Source organism: Zootoca vivipara, chromosome 4 (genome assembly GCF_963506605.1).
Source record: "Zootoca vivipara chromosome 4, rZooViv1.1, whole genome shotgun sequence".
Lineage (NCBI taxonomy): Eukaryota > Metazoa > Chordata > Lepidosauria > Squamata > Lacertidae > Zootoca > Zootoca vivipara.
The window spans coordinates 18,979,664-19,001,371 of NC_083279.1; positions in this window are offsets into that span (position 1 = coordinate 18,979,664).

Here is a 21,708-nt window from a genome sequence, read left to right on the forward strand (position 1 = left end):
GCCCCTATGGGCTGCTCGCCCTGCCCCTGACCGTGCCTCCCCAAGCGCCCAAGCGGCTTCCTCTGCCGATGCAAGCAATTTTGCCTAATATGTAACATTTGAAAAGCAGTTTCTCCTAATATAATGCACTTTGTATGTCATTTTCAGTAATATGTGGGTTTTTATGCAAACTTTACCCTAGTACATGCATTCTTGCACATAATAATTAGCTGAACAACTCCATTGCAAAAAATAAATAAATTAAATGTTAATTTTGAAGGACGGTTGTGTTTCATATTGCATATTCTTCTGGAAAGTGCAGATAAAGTAGATTTGCCTGTAAATGTGAACTGAACCATATTTCTCCTTAATTCCTATTGTCAGCACCAGTTTCCTGCCACTGCTAACTTCACTGTCCTCAGTCTCCTTTGCCCACAATTACATCTCATCTAAGCAGCTGCAGTAACTCAATGTGATTTTGTCTGTGAATGCCTGTGACATCAGCATATCAGACAAAGCATTATCAACATCACATTAGTTGCCACAGCTAATAAGATTAAAAATGGCATGATAAGGAAGGGAGGCAGATTATTGTCACAGGAGCTCTGTAAACTAGATTCGACTGAGTGACTGACCCAAGCGAGCTTCATGTTTGAGTAAGGAACCGGACCCAGATTTGCCCAGTCTTATACCACATTGTAAAGGGATGCGGGCGGAGCTGTGGGTTAAACCACAGAGCCTAGGGCTTGCTGATCAAAAGGTCGGCGGTTCAAATCCCCGCAAGAGGGTGAGCTCCCGTTGCTCAGTCCCAGCTCCTGCCAACCTAGCAGTTTGAAAGAACCTCAAAGTGCAAGTAGATAAATAGGTACTGCTACAGCAGGAAGGTAAACAGCATTTCCATGTGCTGCTCTGGTTTGCCAGAAGCAGCTTTGTCATGCTGGCCACATGACCTGGAAGCTATACGCCGGCTCCCTCGGGCAATAATGCGAGATGAGCGCTGCAACCCCAGAGTCGGTTGCGACTGGTCCTAATGGTCAGGGGTCCCTTTACCTTTCCCTTTATACCACATTGTATCATTATAAAGTTACATGTGAATTCACATTTGTTGTGATCAATATTAATAAGAGCTCATCAGTATACATGTCCTTCAAAGGTTTTCTTTTTTAAATAATAATTTAAAAGTTGGATCCAATAACATGAAAATTTATTTTTATCTGCAATGCTTTGAGGGCTAAACAATATTAATGGTTGGTTAATGGCCTAATGAGTCAGCTACAAGCCATTTAGGCTTCCAATGAACCTTAGCTTTTCAATGACTTCTCTAATGAAAGATCTATATGAGCGCCTGTCTATTGCCACAAGAGAGATAGTAGGAACGTCACCTAATCGATTGTGATGGTAAATCAATTGATCTGTAACCCTGTTTTCATACAGTGGGAAAAGATATAGAAGGGGAGATTTTACTACCTTCTCATTTCCAGCTGAAAAATCCATAAATAAAAGAGACAGCTCTCTATTTGGAATAAAAATGTTCCCTTTATTATTGTAATTCAAAAGGCATGGGGAAACTGATTGATGTCCTGTTTTATAGAAGCATCAGTTACTTTTGTCATTTTTCAAGAGATTTAAAGTTGTGGAAAATTAAATGTAAAAGTACAGAGCAAGAGAGACATGCTCTTTGCTGTCATGCCTAAGGTTACAGGATTAAGATAAAGCAGATGGAGATTGTGGTGAGCATCCCAGAAATGTACGGGAACAGCCCTGTGAAAGATCCCAAAGTGCGGTTTACTGGAACATTGCACTCAGAGGAGCCTTCCAAAAACGCACATGGAAGAATTTTGTCTGTGGTGCTACCCACTCCATCGAATGCCTTGCTCAGGGAGGTCTGTCAAAGGAAAACCAATTCAATCTCAAATAATATAGATTCCCAATTCAAAAGGAGGGTGTCCTGTTCCAAATGTTATGCTTCATTGTCAGAGAACAATGGTACCAGAAATACTTCCATGGAAAAGTAAGCTGCAAGGGTTTGGCGATGCATTGCCAAACTGGATGTAGTTAAGCAAAAAAGGAAGAGAGATCACTTAGTAACATTGAGATTTGAAATGCAGTGATTAACACCTGGGATAAATGCAGAGAAATGTCATCTCCTATCACCTTTGGCTCTGCTAATTAATAATCACTCGTTCAGAGAAGCAAGAACTATAAGTAATAATTTCTGTTGGCAAGTTAGGAATATGATTCATGGAGTAGTTGTGCCATATGATTAAGTCATATGGGGAAATGGAGATTGGCATTTTCATTCCCTGCCCCCAAATATTTACAATAAAAATAAAAATAATTTATTATTTATACCCCGCCCATCTGGCTGGGTTTCCCCAGCCACTCTGGGTGGCTTCCAACATAAATATTAAAATACACTAATTTCTTAAACATTAAAAGCTTCCCTAAACAGGGCTGCCTTCAGATGTCCTCTAAAAGTCTGGTAGTTGTCTTTTTCTTTGACATCTGGTGGGAGGGCGTTCCACAGGGCGGGTGCCACTACCGAGAAGGCCCTCTGCCTGGTTCCCTGTAACTTGGCTTCTCGCAGTGAGGGAACCGCCAGAAGGCCCTGGGCACTGGAACTCAGTGTCCGGGCAGAGCGATGGAGGTGGAGACGCACCTTCAGGTATACTGAACCAAGGCTGTTTAGGGCTTTAAAGGTCAGCACCAACACTTTGAATTGTGCTCGGAAACGTATTGGGAGCCAATGTAGGTCCTTCAAGACCGGTGTTATGTGGTCTCGGCGGCTGCTCCCAGTCACCAGCCTAGCTGCCGCATTCTGGATTAGTTGTAGTTTCCGGGTCACCTTCGAAGGTAGCCCCACATAGAGCGCATTGCAGTAGTCCAAGCGAGAGATAACTAGAGAATGCACCACTCTGGTGAGACAGTCCGCAGGCAGGTAGGGTCTCAGCCTGCGTACCCAATGGAGCTGATAAACAGCTGCCCTGGATACAGAATAAACCTGCGCCTCCATGGACAGCTGTGAGTCCAAAATGACTCCCAGGCTGCGCACCTGGTCCTTCAGGGGCACAGTTACCCCATTCAGAACAAATAAGAAAAAACTACCAGAGGTATTGGAGTGAACATCTAAATAGCAAAAAGGCCAGTTACTAAAGAAAACTAGAAACTCGAATCAGATCACTATATGCCCTCATCCTATCATTTATTTTGCTGGGCAGTGCCGTTTTCCTAAACCAATGAAACTTACCTGTGAGATTTGGTTTTACCAACACAATTTAGCATTTACCTACACTTACATCCACTGTCTCCCATTACTATCATCTCTGATAGGTCACTGATGCAAGCGGGATGATTTTACGCTTTAATGTTTTCCTTTTGTCCTTTATCGAGAGTTGGACGAACTGCAAGAGCACTTAGAGGAAAGTAATCATCATGTAACATTAGTGTAAAGTGCAGAAAACCACTCATCTCGAAAGCTCTCTCTGTTTCTTTCTCTATGGGATTATTCCTATTGCAAAAAAAAAAAAAAATCCTCTCTCACACCTTCTAGATACTACGAATGATAGCTCAAAACAGCAGGAAGATATTAGCTTTGTCAGTTTTGTCACTTTGCACCTCCATACACGCCACCTTTCCACTGTAGTCTAAGGCATCCTAAAACATTGTCATCTCTGCAGGCAAATCAGAGGCAATCAGAATTCTTCTGCGGTGTTATGGGAATCTAAGATCTTGATGCAACAAGATTAGCCCGTTTCAACGTATGCGGCTCCACCTGAAGCAAGGGCTCACAGCTCTTGCTGAAAGCCAAAAATGCCAGCCCACTCTGGGGTTTGGCTGAGGTATTTCTGCTGATGCAGCTGCTCCTGGAGGAAAACATGAGAAGCCGTACTGTCACATTCATCAGATATTTGTACTTCTGCACAATGACAAATAAGGAGACTGCCCCCCTCCAAAAAATGGGTATAGTCAGCCGTGTTTCTATACTTGCACAAGCTTTTGTAGATGAATCTATAAAATTTCCTATTGCGTCTGAAACATGACTCTTCAAAAACCTGTATTTTTTTCCAAACGAAAAACAACAACCTAAGATTTTGTGCAAAGTTTTTCTTTGCAAGGGCACCTCTTTACTAGGGCAGCTATGAATATATAACCAGATTTTCCTGCCAGATATTTAAGGGAAATGTCAACTTGCCCTTTCTTAGGCCACCAGTAAAACTAACACAAATCCTTTGGTCACAAGGGATGAAACAGAACAGTTACCTATAACCAGTGCTATTTTTCTAGAAAAAGGGGTGCCGGAACTCACCATGAACGCCTCTCTTGTTCTCTTATAATGCCAGTGGCACCCACCCGCCTATGGCGTTTCTTTGAGTGGCCCTCTGTGCACAGCACCAGATTTAGAGTGGTTTGGGCAGTTCCCCCACACAGAGTACTGAGCTGAGGGTGCCCAAAATTGAGAAGACCCATAATTGAGAAGATCCATGTGGGGGAACCAAATTTTAGCCTTGCACAGGAAGCCATATTACAAAAGATTACCAAAGTCCGCCCCTGTCTGTGCTTTCCCACATGAGTCCTGTGCCTGTGAAGATCTATCCTTGGGAATGTTCTAGACGGAACTCTAGCCCCCAATTTGGGCTCACCATTCCACTCCCTTAAGGGGCGAGAGCTTTTACAACATCCCCAAAACTCAATCTGTGGAGGCACAGCATCCATGGCGAGACTGCATAATGTGGTCAGTATAGTGTAGTGGTTAGGGTGCTGGACCAGGACCTGGAAAACCAGGGTTCAAATCCCCACTCAGATGTGAAGCTCACTGAGTGGTCTTGAGCCAATTACTGTCTCTTATCCCAACCCACAATACAGTGTCATTGTGAGGATAAAATGGAGAGGGGGAGAATAAATGTAAAGAAGGAAGGAAGGAAGGAAGGAAGGAAGGAAGGAAGGAAGGAAGGAAGGAAGGAAGGAAGGAAGGAAGGAAGGAAGGAAGGAAGGAGCTTAGAGAACACCAGCTTCAATCAGAATGGCTGCAGGTGTGAAAAGTAACCATCTCATCTCTTTTTTTTTTAAAAAAGAAATTATTATTATTTTATTTTGACAAAGAAATAATCATTAATAAATAAGAATAAAAATGTGCACACCACCACCAAGACCATTCCATTCTAACTATCCAACCTCCCAGAATTTCAACACCTCTTGCGATGGTTTCCATTTTAACAGTACAAATTCTACAAACACCTTTCATATCTCCTCGAAATCATTTCTCCTACATATTCCCCACCTTACCTTAATGGCACATGTTAATTTATCGTTAATAGCTATATCCCACACCTCTTTATACCATTCTTCCATTTCATATTCTGCTTGCCCCTTCCACTTCCCAGCTATCATAATTTGTGCAGCTGTCAAAAAATTTGTGAGCAAGTCCTTCATAGCTTGAAAACCTTCCACCCCATCGTAAATTGATAATAATGCTACTTCTGGACTTTCAGTCAGCTTTAACCCAGTGATTTCTGTTCTCTCCTTCTCATCCTTCTGTCCTTTGTGGATCCTGGAAAGGCAAGGAACATAACAACATTTACATGGCAAGCAAGTCAAAATAGTAATGTATATTATTCATCTCAACTGTAATGGGGGTGTATTTTCTCTAATTACAAGGAAATGAACCAAGCATATACCATGTCCTCCTTTTCTCCTTCTGTTCTCTCCCCAAGCATAGGGAGAAAACTGAAAGGGCTAGCAATGTCAAAACGGTGGGTACGTTAGTTGACACCGTTCAGCAAGAGTCACAGTCCAATGTGTTGCCCTCATATTCTGGTTGGGCTACCTGACCAATGTGAATCCAAAACATTTGCAAAACTTCTTGAACTAGGGTTGCCATATTTCTAGAAGTAAAGTTCCAGTGGTTGAGCTCAAAGTTGTTGAGCTTTTTTTAAGGAAACTCAAAGTTGTTCCAAGGCAACCCTACCTGAACACAGCATCTTCCAGGCATTGCCAACTCTATGATGGCCCTTCCATGTTATAAATCCTTCATCCCCCATCCTCCACTGCCTGGCTTCATTTCTGGGGAAATGGATAATCACATGCAAGAAGGAATAGTGGCTCATCTGTTATTGATGAAGAAGCAGTACGCAAGGATGCCCTGTTGCCTCCCAACAGGCCACGTTTCAAGCACAGCACCCTCTGATTTGTATTCTCATCTCGCAACACTCCTTGTGGGAGAGCAAAGTGTGCAGCCAGGTTCTTTACAATTGCAGTATGCTCTTTGGTTTGCAGTGTGAAGTCTCCTGATCCAGGATGCAGGTGAAAGAGAACAAACACGGACCTAAACTTATTAAGACGCCCAGTAATTAACAACACGGGACTTTCTTTTGGAAGACAGAGCTTTGATGCAATCAAGGGTGGCTTCGTATTGCTATATAATAGGTTGCAGGGGAGTGTAAACCCTAGGAATGAACAAATGCTAGGATTTTGATTAAGTGGGATATGGATTAAAACACAAACTGCAGAGCTGTGCGAGGCAGGGAATTCCTGGGTTGGCTTATGCAAACCAGCCTGGCCAAGCTAGGGCTGTTAAAGGAACAACAGAGGGCCATTGAGCATAGCTGTCAAGTTTTCCCTTTTCTCACGAGGAAGCCTATTCAGCATAACGGAATTTCCCTTAAAAGGGGAGGAAGAACTTGACAGCTATGCCATTGAGAGTCCACTGAGAACCTCCTCCCTGCCCTCAGGTATGAACAGAGACAGGGGTTTCTGGGAGGAAGGAGGAAGGAGAGGTGATATCTACAGTGGTACCTCGGTTTGCGACCGCAATCCATTCCGTGGAGGCAGTCGCTCGCTGAAGCGGTCGCTCCCTGAAGGCAAGCTTCTGCGCATGCGTGAAGCGCTGATAGAGCGCTTCTTAGCACGCACGCGCTGCGCAGATCGCTCCTGCGCATGCGCGAGCTGCACAGATCACGTCTGTGCATCCAACGCCGCAGAACCCGGATGTAAACGCTTCCAGGTCCGCGACGGTCGCTTGCCGAAGCAGTCGCTCCCTGAGGTAGTCATAAACCGAGGTTTGACTGTATCTTGGAGAGGGAGGCGAAAGATTGCCTGCACTGCTGTGGGTCATGCCACAAGAACAGGGCTCCCTCCATGCAGACTGAAGGTATTCTATTCTCTAAAGAAGGTCTTCTATTCTCTAAAGGGACACAGACCCTGTGTGTGTGTGCCTGTGACCCCATGGGCTCTTGCCGCCGCTTGGTAAAGAAAGGGGCAGGCACCAGACTTTAGTAACAGTATGTTTACATTTTGGAGGCCATCATTTTGGAGGCCATCTAAAGACTCATCTTCTCTCCCTTTCTCCCACAAGGAAACAAGTTGTGATGTGCAATAATAGGCTTAGGATTAATATCATCCTTCCAGCACAGTGCCTGTGAAAAGCAGAGACTTATTCATGATGTTGAAACTACTACTTCCTAAGTTCACCTCTTCTGTGTGAACTTGCAAACACCACCTGCAAACACACACACCAAAAAGACCCCAGAACATGGGGGGGGATGAAATCTGGACATGTTGCATTCTTCTTACATACTTATAACAAATGTTTGCAACCCAGTCTGCAACCCAGTTCAGATAAAATGCTAAGAACAGGTTACCTGCCCCTGGGCAGGGTTATAGCCTTACACAATCTTACACAAGTCTTCTCAGAAGAAGTCCACGAGACTTATTCCCAGGTAAGTGATTACAGATCTGACATTCTTTGAAGGTGATGTATTGTTACGTGATATATGCTTCCTGAAATAATATTAAAATACAATATTATAATAAAAGGCCTCGGCCCAGTATCCCTGAAGGAGCGTCTCCACCCCCATCATTCAGTCCAGACACTGAGCTCTAGCTCCGAGGGCCTTCTGGCGGTTCCCTCACTGCAAGAAGTGAGGTTACAGGGAACCAAGCAGAGGGCCTTTTCAGCAGTGGCACCGGCCCTGTGGAACGCCCTCCCATCAGATGTCAAGGAAATAAGCAACTATCTGACTTTTAGAAGACATCTGAAGGCAGCCCTGTTTAAGGAAGTTTTTAATGTTTGGTGTTTTATCGTGTTTTTAATATTCTGTTGGGAACCATCTAGAAAGGCTGGGGGAACCCAGCCAGAGGGTCAGGGTATAAATAATAAATTATTATAATATTATTATTACAAGACTTTCCCATTGCATGACTGGATTTGCCATGTTAATTTTAAAAAAAAGGGAACCTGGCTTTGTTGGAGGGGAAATGAACATTTGTGGGTACTTTGGTCAGGATGGAATCTAGTCAGCACAAAACAAAGGTTTTAAAGCTGTAGCCTCATTTTTAAACCTGCAATCTACCTTGAAGTAAGAATATTAGACAAGTCTACTTGATCAGTCCAATGGCTCATCTAGTCCAATATGCTGTTCTCAGAGCATCCAACCAGATGCCTGTGGGAAACCAGCAAGAAGCCAGTATAGCTCAGTTGGAAGAACACAAGACTCTTAATCACAAGGTCGTGGGTTTGAGCCCCATGTTGGGCAAAAGATTCTTGCCTTGCAGGGGGTTGGACTACATGACCCTTGCGGTCTCTTCCAACTCTATTATTCTAAGCTGGACAGGAATGTAACAAACCCAATGGAACTTGCTTCTGCATAAACAGTTACTGGATAACACTGAATGTTGATTTTAGTGGGCTTCGCATCACTGATTGCAAAATTCAAAAAAAAACTAAATACAGACCAAACTTCATTGTACTACTACTATTTCACTCTGACCCTCTTCAGTTGGTAAATGTAATTCTAGTCATGATGTTTCTTTGACTATGAAATTCATAGGGGTGGGTGGTGAGGAGAAGGGCCTCTTCATTTTGCTTGTGTAAAGTATATTCCACATTCATGTGAATCTGGAGGGACTCACAAGAGCTGGGTGTGTGAATGCTTAGTAGGGTTGCCATGTGTCCTCTTTTTTCCAGGACACGTCCTCTTTTTCAGGGGTAAAATTAGGGGCAAATTACATTTCTTTGCTTTGAATGGCCGTCATAGCATTCTCTTTTTTGCTCTTCAAAATATGGCAACCCTACTGCTGACGCCATCAGCTCTCACGGGAAAGAGTTTCGCCGGCATGGGAAGAAGCACGTCAGTTGCCCAATTCATGTGATCACTTCCTACAAATGATGCTGGAGCACCAGGGAGAAATTGATTCTCCCATTCCTCCATTAACACAACACTTGGCTCATTCTGTTCATACCCTGTTTCTCATATTTTAAGACATACCCATAAAATAAGCCATAGCAGGATTTTTAAGCATTCAAGGAATATAAGCCATACCCCGAAAATAAGACATAGTGATAGGCGCAGCAGCAATGCCGGCCGCGGCAGGAGGAGGAGGGGAAAAATAAGACATCCCTTGAAAATAAGCCATAGTGTGTTTTTTTGAGGAAAAAATAAATATAAGATGTGTCTTATAATATGAGAAACACGGGTAGTTGTTGTTGTTTTAAAAAAAAGTCCAGATGGACTTTGTTTTGTAATGAAGGGTTGTTGGATAAAAGCAAGAAAGAGTTCAACAAATGTCTGCGCTCTACAACACTCCACCAAAAATTTACCATCTGAGCAGATGGCTACACCAGAGAGAATGTACTCAGCTAAAATACACAGATCTTCTTGTGATGAGCAGTCAGTGAAGGCTGTGGCTGGAAAGCAGGCTGGAAGCCTTCCAGACCAGAGATAAAAGCGTCTTTGAACGCAAGCCAGAGAAGCGACTGCTCCTGGCTACAGGTATCGGGACACCAATATGTTTGCACTCAGATTCTGCAGGTGGACTTAATTACCTGTGTTTGGCTGTGCCACTGCTTTTGCTGTGTTTGTTCAAGGTGAATGACAACTGTGAACATATTGCAGTAAAAGAGGCAATCCAGAGAGTCTTAGCTTGCTCATTCATCACGCGCAACTGGGAAGGCAAGTCGCGCACAACCCCATCAAGGCCCACACCAAACATTGCGTTACGAGACATGCTCTCCTGTCGCGCAAAAGGCTCCCTGGGTTTGGTGTGGCTGAGCCGTCAATCACAATGGATGCTAATTAATGTTCCACCAGGGCGGAAGATCGCTGCAGTCGTTGGGTTGATTGGCTCACACTCATCTAACAGAGGAGAGGGGTTTTTGACATTAGTTTGCCCAGTTTGAGGGTGCGGTGTAAAGGAAGGGATAGAATAGAATAAAGGGATGGTTTAGCTACAGAGATTTGGGCTGGATCACTTACTGAAAGCTGCCCCCAACCCCGCAAAAAAACCACCAGTTTTTGGAACCCATCCCTGAAGGACAGGTCTATCAAACATAAGTAGACATGGTAGACCTCTGTATTCCAGGAGCTAGGGACAGTCAATAAGTTGCTGCCTTAATGCGCAGCTTATGAGCTTCCCTTGGGTATTTGGCTGATCACTGATGGAAACCAAAATTCTGGATTAAATGAGACTTTCATCTATTTGAGAATGGTTTTTACCATTTCAGAGTACCAGTGTTTGCTTGAGATTAGAATGACCACTTATAAAAGAGGACTCTTGCATCTTTAATAGCTGCTTGCTTGAAAGTCCTTCTTGTTGAAAGTCCTTCTTCTACATAACTATTAAAGAACACACACACAAGCCACCCTGTCTGCAGAGGTGTAGTAGGGGGGCTCTGCCAGGGCCGTCGCCCCAGGTGCATTTTTCTGGGGGGGGCATGCTGCTCACACTACCCTCCCCGAGCCAGCCCTGTGCTGCTTTGTGAAGCTGGGATGTGTTTTGCATGGGTCTGCCCTTGGAGAGTATTGGGACGCGGGTGGCGCTGTGCTCAAAACCACTGAGCCTCTTGGGCTTGCTGATCAGAAGGTCGTGGTTCAGATCCCCATGATGGGGTGAGCGCCCGTTGCTCTGTCCTAGCTCCTGCCAAGCCCAGCAATTCGAAAACATAACAGTGCAGGTAGATAAATAGGTACCGCTGCAGCGGGAAGGTAAACAGCGTTTCTGTTCGCTCTGGTTTCCATCACGGTGTCTCATTGCACCAGAAGCGGTTTAGTCATGCTGGCCACATGACCCAGAAAGCTGTCTGCGGACAAACGCCAGCTCCCTCAGCCTGAAAGCGAGATGAGTGTTGCACCCCATATTCACCTTTGACTGGACTTAACTATCCCAGGTTCCTTTACCATTACCTTTTTTTTATTTCGACGCTCCAAGTACTGCAAACTGCGGGCAGTTTGGTGACTGGCGTGCGGCTGGGGGTTGGGGAATGGAAGGAGAACATATCATTCAACTGCTGGTGGGATTTCATTGAACGCCTCTATAGCTTCCGTCCCAGTCCAAAGTGCCTTTAAAGTCCCAAACAGCTTGGCTTCTGTACACAGTGGTAGCCGATGCCCATTCGGACTGGTAGGACAGGAAGCAAGGAGGCGAACAGTGAGTGAAGCCTGAGCCAATGACAGGCAGAGCTGGCTGGCTGTAAGTCTGAAGGCAGTCACACAGGGACTGGCTGGGGGCAGACTGAGGTTGGTGGGGCTGTGCCCCATTCACCCACGTGAACCAACCTCCGCTGCCTGAATACCTCTGGGGAAGCTTTCTCATTATGCCTCCCCACTCATTAAGATCTTTAGAGGGTGGTTTCGCTCTGCATTCCGCAGTTCCTGTCAGTTATTACAGAGAAGGGGGAAGAGACCAGAGGGGGGTTCTTTGTTGTTGCGTCTGCTTCCTAGAAAGCCAGCTCTTGGGGAATGCTAACACTGTTCTCATTTCCACAATACGCAGAGACACTGGGGGGGGTCTCTTGGGCATCTGGATGTGTTTTTTACAGGCTGCAATTTAGTATACATTATTTTGATCCCTGCATTTTATTTTGTTATTTTGTATAACTTCCTTAGAAGCTTATCGAAGGGCAGTATATACATTAGATCAGGGGTAGGCAACCTAAGGCCCGTGGGCCAGATGCGGCCCAATCGCCTTCTCAATCCGGCCCACGGACAGTCTGGGAATCAGTGTGTTTTTACATGAGTAGAATGTGTCCTTTTATTTAAAATGCATCTCTGGGCTATTTGTGGTGCCTGCCTGGTGTTTTTACATGATTAGAATGTTTGCTTTTATTTAAAATGCATCTCTGGGTTATTTGTGGGGCATAGGAATTCGTTTATATTTTTCCCCAAAATATAGTCTGGCCCACCACATGGTCTGAGGGACAGTGGACCAGCCCACGGCTGAAAAAGGTTGCTGACCCCTGCATTAGATCATTAGATTTCTGATCCCCACCTCCTTTCCATCAGCAACGTAAGGACATGTTTGTTTGCGTGACAAAGCCCCCAGAAATCTCAAATAACTCACAACTGACACGATATTTTAGGTTTGGGTTTTTGGCATTATTTTGGCCACAACTTTATGCAAAATACATTTTAATTCTGAGTGTTGGCTTAGGCTTTGGTTAAATCATCTGTCCACTCTAAGGGACAGGACCATTTCCATCTGACCCCCATTGGGTCAGGACCATTCCATCTGCCCTGATTGGGCAGGACCAATTCCATCTGACCCATTTGGGTCAGGACCAGCTCCGACTTACCTAATGGTAGGTAAGTCAAGTAAACACCCCAAGGGATTGGAAGAACTGTTCACAGGCACTCTCCTCCCCCAAGGAGTGTTCCCCAAGGCTCGGCTCTGTAATGGCCGCACCATCCTTGCCTATGGCAGGATGAATGGACTAGAGTCCCTGAGCCCCAGGATTCCTTTAACGGAATACTTCTATAAGGAGCAAGTATGGGGGGTAGGCATATTTGTGCCATGCCCCTCCTATACCAATTTTAACCAAAGCCTAACGGCCAACCTAACAAGTTGTGACAATTTGCTTGTCAGTAGGCAAAAACCAAATGGCAACAGCCAATCAGCCAAGTGGCAAAATTCCTACTGGGCCCCTGAATACAGGCAACCCCCGCGAACGGGCAAGCAGTGTCGTCTAATCCTAAAGGCAGTGGCGGGCGGGCGGGAGATTCGCAGGCTTTTTCCGAGTGAGGGAAAACGAAAGCAGCATGGTCGTTAAATAGAATGTGGCTGTCAATCAACCAATGTCACTCCCCATGACTCAGCCAAGCTACAGCCCACCCCCCTCCCAGATTTCTTTTGGTCTCGTCCGCAACCCCCACTATACTCTATGAGTGTAATGGGCTTTACAAAAGTTTTTGCTGGTCTCTGTTGAACATGCTTCGTCTGTTTTGCTGTTATGTTGTGATTGCAGCTATTGGCTTGGGACCAGACTGAGGCTGCAATCCCCACTTACTTGAGGAGTAAACCCTTACAGGGTCACCCTATTTCAAAAAGTGAAAATCCGGACACAAAATGTGTTGGGCTTTTTAGTCTGTAGCCTAAGTGAGTTTCAACAGATCCCGATGAAACTCATGCTTCTTACTTCTTCAACTTCCAGTGCTAAAAGGGCCCAGGCAAAGAGGACTGTGTGTTGCCTCAGAATAATAAAATCATATAATTGTAGAGCTGGAAGGGACCTGAGGATCATCTAGTCCAACCCCTGCAATGCAGGAATATGCAGCTGTCCCATACAGGGTTTGAACCTGCAACTAGGGCTGGTTGATCTCTGGTTTTCAGCATTGCTGTGTTTCTATAAAAGGACAATATCCATTTACAACTGTTACAAACATGCAGTTACAACTGACAGACGGATAATTGGAAGTCATTTTTATTCTTATCTCTTCTCTTTTGCTTTATATTTTTATTATAATGTACTTATTCCTTTGCTTTTACCTATCTCTTTACTTTTTTATTTTTTCTCTCTCTCTATCCTTTTATTATTTCCTTTTTCTTGGCATTCTTCTAACTTTTTCTTCTTCTTCTTCTTTCTCTTTTCATTTTTGTTATTTTCTGTTTGGAATAGTTTGCTTTTTATTGTATTGTGATAAGTCTTAATAAAACTTTATACCCCCCCCAAAAAAAAGGATCATAGGATGTACTAAATATACACAATATAGTACAGGTGTTAAATATCCTTTCAAGCCTATATATTTACAGTATTCATCATATCTGCTGTAAATTTCCTTGGCTTTTTTAAAATGTTCCAAATTACAATAGAATATATAACAAACATATCATTGCTAACTTTCCTTACTCATACTGGAACTATCTAAAATATTGGTTTATTCATTAACACCATTTGCTAATGCTCATTTCTTTAATAAGCTACAGTAGGTATCTTTTGCTATTCAATAATCAGCAATCAGTAAGTTGCCTTCAAGCTTCCTACACTGCTACTGTAGTTTGTGTGTGTGTGTGTGTGTGTGTGTGTGTGTGTGTGTGTGTGTTTATTTGTTCAATTTATATTCTACTCTTCCTCTCCCAAAGGAGCCCAGTAACCGAAGAAGCCTACTTGTGAGTTTATTTGAACTTCATATCCAACCATTCAGTATTACTGACCACATCATTCCATTTCCTTTTTTCCTTTTCTTTTTTTACAAATATATGATGACAGCTTTTTTTTTTTTTGCCATCTTAACATCTGAGCTGCAAGTAATTTCAAATAAGGAACCAGGGTGGGTGGACGAGGAACATAGAAAATTCTCCATTTCAGGAACCTCTGTAACCATAGAATATAGTTTCATATTCCTCATAATTAGAACCAGTCTTTTCTTCTGCAAGTCAAAACTACATTTTCTTAATCTGAACAGAGGTGCCATAGGGTAATTTTTAGAGGGCTGTCTGAAGGCACCTAAGCAATAATAATAATAATAATAATAATAATAATAATAATAATAATAATTGTACCCCGCCTATCTGACTGGGATGCCCCAGCCACTCTGGGCAGCTTCCAGTATATTCAAAAACTTAATAAAACATTAAAAACTTCCCTATACTGATGTCTTCTAAAGGTTGACATCTGCTGGAAGGACATTTCACAGGATGGGTGCCACTACCAAGAAGGCCCTCTGCCTGGTTCCCCGTAACCTCACTTTTCACAGTGAAGGAACTGCCAGAAGGTCCTCAGAGGTGGACCTCTGTGTCCGGGCTGAACAACGGGAGCCGAGACGTTCCTTCAGGGCCCAGATCTCCTGCCCTTCTTTCTAAACCAATAAAATATGCTTTTGCCTAAATTTACATCTATACATATAAATTTGCATACACAAATGCAAATTTATATGCCATTTTGCGATATGGGCCTGTGCCCCGGGTCTTCTAGGAGCCCGGCAATGTTAATGAATCAAACACCATTGGCAGACACCAATGATAGCCAATTTGATGTCATCTTTTGCTTGTCCTGGAAATGAAGCTAGCTAGCCATCAAAAGCAAAGCTCCTTGAAAAGCTTCCCAGTACACTCCAAAAGACAGCTGACCTGCTCCCTGAAAGCTGCTGTGATGGACAAGTGTCGCAGCCACTCTAACCAAACCACCCAATATCTAGGAACGGCCAAGATTTGTGGAGTATGTATTTGATGCTCTGCTCTTCTTATCACCCCAGACATCCTGCTTCTGGAGATGGTATGCAAACACCGTGGCTGCTGAAACTGCAGAAAAACCAGCAGGCAGGTCTGATAGTATATTTGGGGGGGATGTCTGGCTGCACTCACTGCCCCTTGGTAGCTTTTCTCTAAACTCGTATGTTGCTTTTCTATGCACACAACTTACATGCCTTGGCCATTGCTTGATCCATTGTGCCATCTAGTGACTCAAAACCAGTAAGGCACAGAGCCTTTTCTTGCTAGGTTCTGTAAAACAAGGGTAGCAGGAGACCATCACCTTTGCTCCAGAATCGGGTCAATCCTCATGCCCTAAAAAGGGGGGGGTGTAAAATCACTGCAAGGGTGGATGAGAGCAGAGAACTGAATACTTTCTCTCCTGCTCCCCCCACCAAAATAATAATAATTTCTTCTTAGCCCTTTATCTGTCCGTGGCGTTCTATCAACGGAAGTGACCTCTGCAGAAAGAGCCATTGGTTAGAGCATGGAGCAGTTGGATAGCTCAGTCGGTTAGAGCATCGTGCTGATAATGCCAAGGCTGCAGGTTCGTTCTCATATGGGACAACTGCACATTTTTGCATTGCAGGGGGTTGGACTAGAGGTTCTTCAGGGTCCCTTCCAACTCTGAGTCTTTGCGCTAAAGGTTTCATGTGCTAAAGGGGGGGGGGAAGCACTGGTAGGATGTAGGGTTCGTCTCCCCACACTGCCTACCCAATCTGTCCCACTCTAAGTTATACAGAATGTTGTTTACATGACAAGACTTAAAAGGTGTTTTAGCCTCTCTTTCCCCTTTATATATAGACCTGTGTGCAAGAACAGTCCTGGGAGCAGAAGTCCTGGTCCCACGCCTCTTATTCTGGTTTGGAATCAAGGTTCAGACTGGGTCATTACCCAGCAATGCAGTGGGTCAGGAAGTAAAGCATAAGCAGTGATCAAGATCACAGGCTCAAGAGTAGGGATAAATTTGATTCATTTAAAGCATTTAAATGCAAACGTATCAAAGCCACACTTCCCAAAACTACATGCAAACTGATTTCTGTATCCATCTATTCTCCAAAATGCACGGTAATCCCAATTTTACAATGCCAAGGAAAGTTTTACAAAGTGTACGTGCTATAGTAAGGTGTGTATATAGATGCACACCTTACCACAATGCATTATGCTAGAGGGAAATTCTTTGCAAAGATGTATATTCTGCAAAATTGCATGCAAAAAAAATGCATATGCTAGGAGAAATTTGGACAAAAATGTTGACAAATTTTCATGAGAACTTTTAAAAAAAAACACCTCAAACTAAGGCAGAAATGTGAAGAATTGAATTAAAGAAAAGACTGGAAAAATGAGAAAATGAGAGAAACTGAAATTGACATATTTGTCCAGGGCCGTCTTACCCATAGGCACTAGGGGTGCGGGGCACCCGGGCGCCAGGCCCTCAGGGGCACCAGGCCATGAGTCCAGGGTCCGAGAGTCGGTTGGAGCGCCGCGGTGGGCTATTCTGCTGCGGGCAGCTCTGCGCCGTGAGTTCGTGGACGACTGAGCCAGGGAGACGCTAAGGCAGCCAGCCAGGTCCACCCATTGAACCATTGTGCCACTACATCACAGCAGATGTGGAAATGCCCAAAGCCTGAACTTGCTGACAAAGAGGCACAGCAGATTTATCCTCCACGAATTTGCTGGGCGGTGAAGTACTGCAGCTGTTCCGATCACCTACAAAACTCGATACGAAGAAAGAAAAATGCAGAGGTTCCCTGTGGTCTCCCTCCCCCCTTCAGGAATCGAAGCAAGCAGGCTTCCTGGAGAGTTGTATTGCTGCAGCTCAGTGGAGAAACTAGTAAGAATTAAGACCACCTGTTAAGTCAGAAATCCAAAAAATCTTCAAAAGGCCCTCCAGTGCAAACCCCCCCAGGAAGAGAATCCCTCTGGACTGAAAAAAATCTCTTTGAAGGCAGACCCTTGTTAAGGCTGCCCCCTCCCTTCAGCAGAGAAGCTGAGACACCACCCTCTTTCTTCTTCTTCGCTACCGTGCCTGGAGCTGATTAAATATAAAAAAAGGAAATTATTTGCACTCCAGCAGAAATCAGATAACGCGCAGATCCGATTCTTCCCATTATGGGTTTGTGTTTGTTTCCCATCAAAACGCATCTTCTTAACGGCCTTGGTGAGCTCCGGTTAATGAGCAGCATGCAATTATACAACAACGGGGGCGGCTGAACCACCAAACGCCGTACAATCCCACTTCCATACGTAGGAAAGCACGTGGCAGCAAGATGGTCCACCATGCAAATACAGGAGATCGCTTTGCATATGCTCGCAGGCATAGAAGGTCATACAAACTGTGAAGTTCTTCAGTGCAACTTTATTTACTATTTATTTACTCAACCATAGAACCATAGAATTGCAGAGTTTGAAGGGACCCCAACAGGCGTGCCAACTTGGCCCCAAGACTATGGGTGCCCAGGGCCGTGGGTGCCATGCAGCATGCATGGCCCTGGTGCCAAAATTTGTGGGTGCCCGGCGCCTTCATGGGGAATTTTGTGGGTGCTCGGACACCCAAGGCCCCAGGGAACTGGCACCTATGGACCCCATACCCTCCAACATTTCTCCAGTGAAAATAGGGGCGTCCTAAGGAAAAGCAGGACATTCTGGGATCAAATCAGAAACTGAGACCGCTTCTGTAAATCTGGGGCTGTCCCTAGAAAATAGGAATTTGGAAGATCTGGGTTATCTAGTCCAATACCCTGCACCGCAGGAATCTTTCACCAAACATGGGGCTCAAACCCATGTCCCTGAGATTAAGAGTTTCATGCTCTACCAACTAAGCTATGTGGGCCTATACTCAAGGCGGGAACAAAAGGAGGTGAGTGGGAGAGAGGCAACTAGCTGAGATAGGGAGAGGCACAAAGTTTAGCATCAGGCACCCTACCTTCTTGTAGAAGCAGCTGATGTTTCGCATCAAGACTAGGCCCCACTGAGGCTGCATACCATCAGTGACAGGCTTCAGGCATTCAAATTTCAGCAGCACCCAGTGAGACGCCAAAATTTGGCACCCACCCCACCACCAACAACCTGTCACCTTTTGTTCTAAGTCACTGTGGCAGCGTCCCCTGCAGCATCCCCTTGGCTCGGCGCCCAGTGCAAGTGAACCAGTGCAGGTGAGCCGGTAATGTGGATGCTATTAGGCAGTTGAATGCACTTTGCCCACTCATCCCCTCCTCCGTGGCCCTGAGAGCCGGCAACCCACGCTACGCCACTGGTTCCGCTTGTTAGGAAGTCAACAACTTGATCCACTGTCTCCTAAGGATGCCTCTAAAAATGATCAGAACTGTCTTCCAGACTATTTCAGAGTTACTCCAAGATGGTGTGGAAGACTGTTTTGCATATCCTTTGGATAAACAGTTTCTCCGGAAAATAGAGCTGCTTTATCAATGACTTGGATGATGGGCTTGAGGGCATCCTGAGCAAGTTTGCAGATGACACCAAATTGGGAGGGGTGGCTAATACCCCAGAGGACAGGATCACACTTCAAAATGACCTTAACAGATTAGATAACTGGGCCAAAGCAAACAAGATGAATTTTAACAAGGAGAAATGTAAAGTACTTCACTTGGGCAAAAAAAATGAAAGGCACAAATACAGGATGGGAGACACCTGGCTTGAGAGCAGTACATGTGAAAAGGATCTAGGAGTCTTGGTAGACCACAAACTTGACATGAGTCAACAGTGTGATGCAGCAACTAAAAAAGCCAATGCAATTCTGGGCTGCATCAATAGGAGTATAGCATCTAGATCAAGGGAAGTAATAGTACCACTCTATTCTGCTCTGATCAGACCTCACCTGGAATACTGTGTCCAGTTCTGGGCACCACAGTTCAAGAAGGATACTGACAAGCTGGAACATGTCCAGAGGAGGGCAACCAAAATGGTCAAAGGCCTGGAAACGATGCCTTATGAGGAACGGCTTAGGGAGCTGGGTATGTTTAGCCTGGAGAAGAGAAGGTTAAGGGGTGATATGATAGCCATGTTCAAATATATAAAAGGATGTCATATAGAGGAGGGAGAAAGGTTGTTTTCTGCTGCTCCAGAGAAGCGGACACAGAGCAATGAATTCAAACTACAAGAAAGAAGATTCCACCTAAACATTAGGAAGAACTTCCTGACAGTAAGAGCTGTTTGGCAGTGGAATTTGCTACCAAGGAGTGTGGTGGAGTCTCCTTCTTTGGAGGTTTTTAAGCAGAGGCTTGACAGGCATATGTCAGGAATGCTTTGATGGTGTTTCCTGCTTGGCAGGGGGCTGGACTGGATGGCTTTTGTGGTCTCTTCCAACTCTATGATTCTAAGACAAGGAGGTAATAAAATCATCCTCAGTGGGGATTTCCTTTATCGTTGTACTTGTGTTCTTTCTGCTTTCTTTCTCCTATTAGCAGGCCAATCCAGGGACCTATAGGTGTCTAAGCCATCTCAATCATGGCTAGCATAGTATTTTACCAAGAAATTATAACTCTGAACTTGGCTGCAGCTGTTGTCTTCTTCTCTTCCATTTCTCATATCATATGCTGGATTTCTCCACCCATTTCTTATTCCACAAGAGAGAGTCCCTGGAGCTTTGTATAACTTGTGTACATTAGCATTCTTGGTTGAACTCCTCACACCGAACTCCAGGCTTATTGGCAGTCTTTGCTGCTGCTCCACCTCCAACTAATGTAACATTTTTGTTTTCTCACAGACTTCTGTTTCTTCTGAAACTTTAATGATCCTCTTTGATGTCCCTTCACTCTTCGTTACACCAGTAATGCCCTTGAAAACTATTAATGATTTCTATGTAGTTTGGAGGTTCCTTCGTTTATTTTTCCATGGTCTTTTAGCCATCTTAAGAACCTCTTCACAATGTGTTAGGTACTCCGTGTGTTAGGGCTGGGCAATATAGTGATATATTATTTCATATATATCGTGATATCGGTTTTATAATTTTTTGACCTGGCAATATATCACGGTTCATGATGTGTGTGCGCGTGCTGTGCAAAAATCACAATGTGAGAAAAACTGAAGCCAGCCAATGTGTCTACATAGCTCCATCCTTATTTCAGACATTGTGATATATCAGTATATTGCAGTTTCCTTTTATTTCCACATACGTCGCAACTTCCAAATGAGGAAATGCTATAACATTTAGGGCTTTTTCATTTAGAAAAACTTGAAAAAAATTCATAGAATGAGCAGAGAGCCTTTTCAAGTTTATGGAGCGGAATTGTATGTCTTGCCATCTTATCATTCCATTGCGTGGCAACCAGAGAAAAACATCCAAAATGGAGGTTTGCATCTGGTGGTCTCCTTGTCAGAGTCCCACTAAGGATTTTCACATGGCTGGGTCACTGAAAGCAATTGAGTGATTGAGATCAACGCTACAACACTCCCATGGATGTGGATAGGATTTCCTGGTCTGTGGGTTATCCTTTAGCAACAATTGTAGAGAATTTTTTTCCCTCTTCATTGAATGAATGGACATTTGGATGGAACTTTTTGACAGTTTTGAGACATTCCATATTGCACTTGAACATGACTTTGGTATTGCCTACATGATGCAAAGCCTATATTCAAAGAAACGGACATTTCGGGGAATACAAATATCATATTTTTACATTTTGCCTTTGAGAAGCTCTATAATATGAACACCATAGCTGCCAAGTTTTCCCTTTTCTCGCGAGGAAGCCTATTCAGCATAAGGGAAAATCCCTTTAAAAAAGGGATAACTTGGCAGCTATGATGAACACATGCAGAGTTGTTTGAGCTGTGTTTCTTTATCTCCCTGTATTCCTTTGTGTTGTGTGTTTCCATAATCAACGCCCAACCAAAAAAGCAATAGAATCACATACCAAAAGTTACAAAAAGAGAATATAAAAACGGCAGCCACTTAAAAGTCAAAACCATAAGAAAATAAAAGAGCGTAGAAGAGAAGAGAAACAGTCAAAAGCTTGCTAGAACACAAATAAATCCAACATTTAGTGCAAGGCCAAATACCGGTAAGAGGGCAGTTATACTGGGCAAAATATTCCACAGCCTGGAGGGTAGCCACTGAGAAGAGCTTCTCAAATATTTCAGATGTTGGTGGAACACAGAGCCATATTCTTGAGGACAGTAGATCTCCTTACTGTTCTGGGAAGATGAAGCATGAATGCACACACTTACGGGGGGGGGCAGACAGAGGGAGGGCGGGAGAGAATTTTACACACACAGCATCATTTTTCTTATCTGAAGACGTATTAAATATTTTCC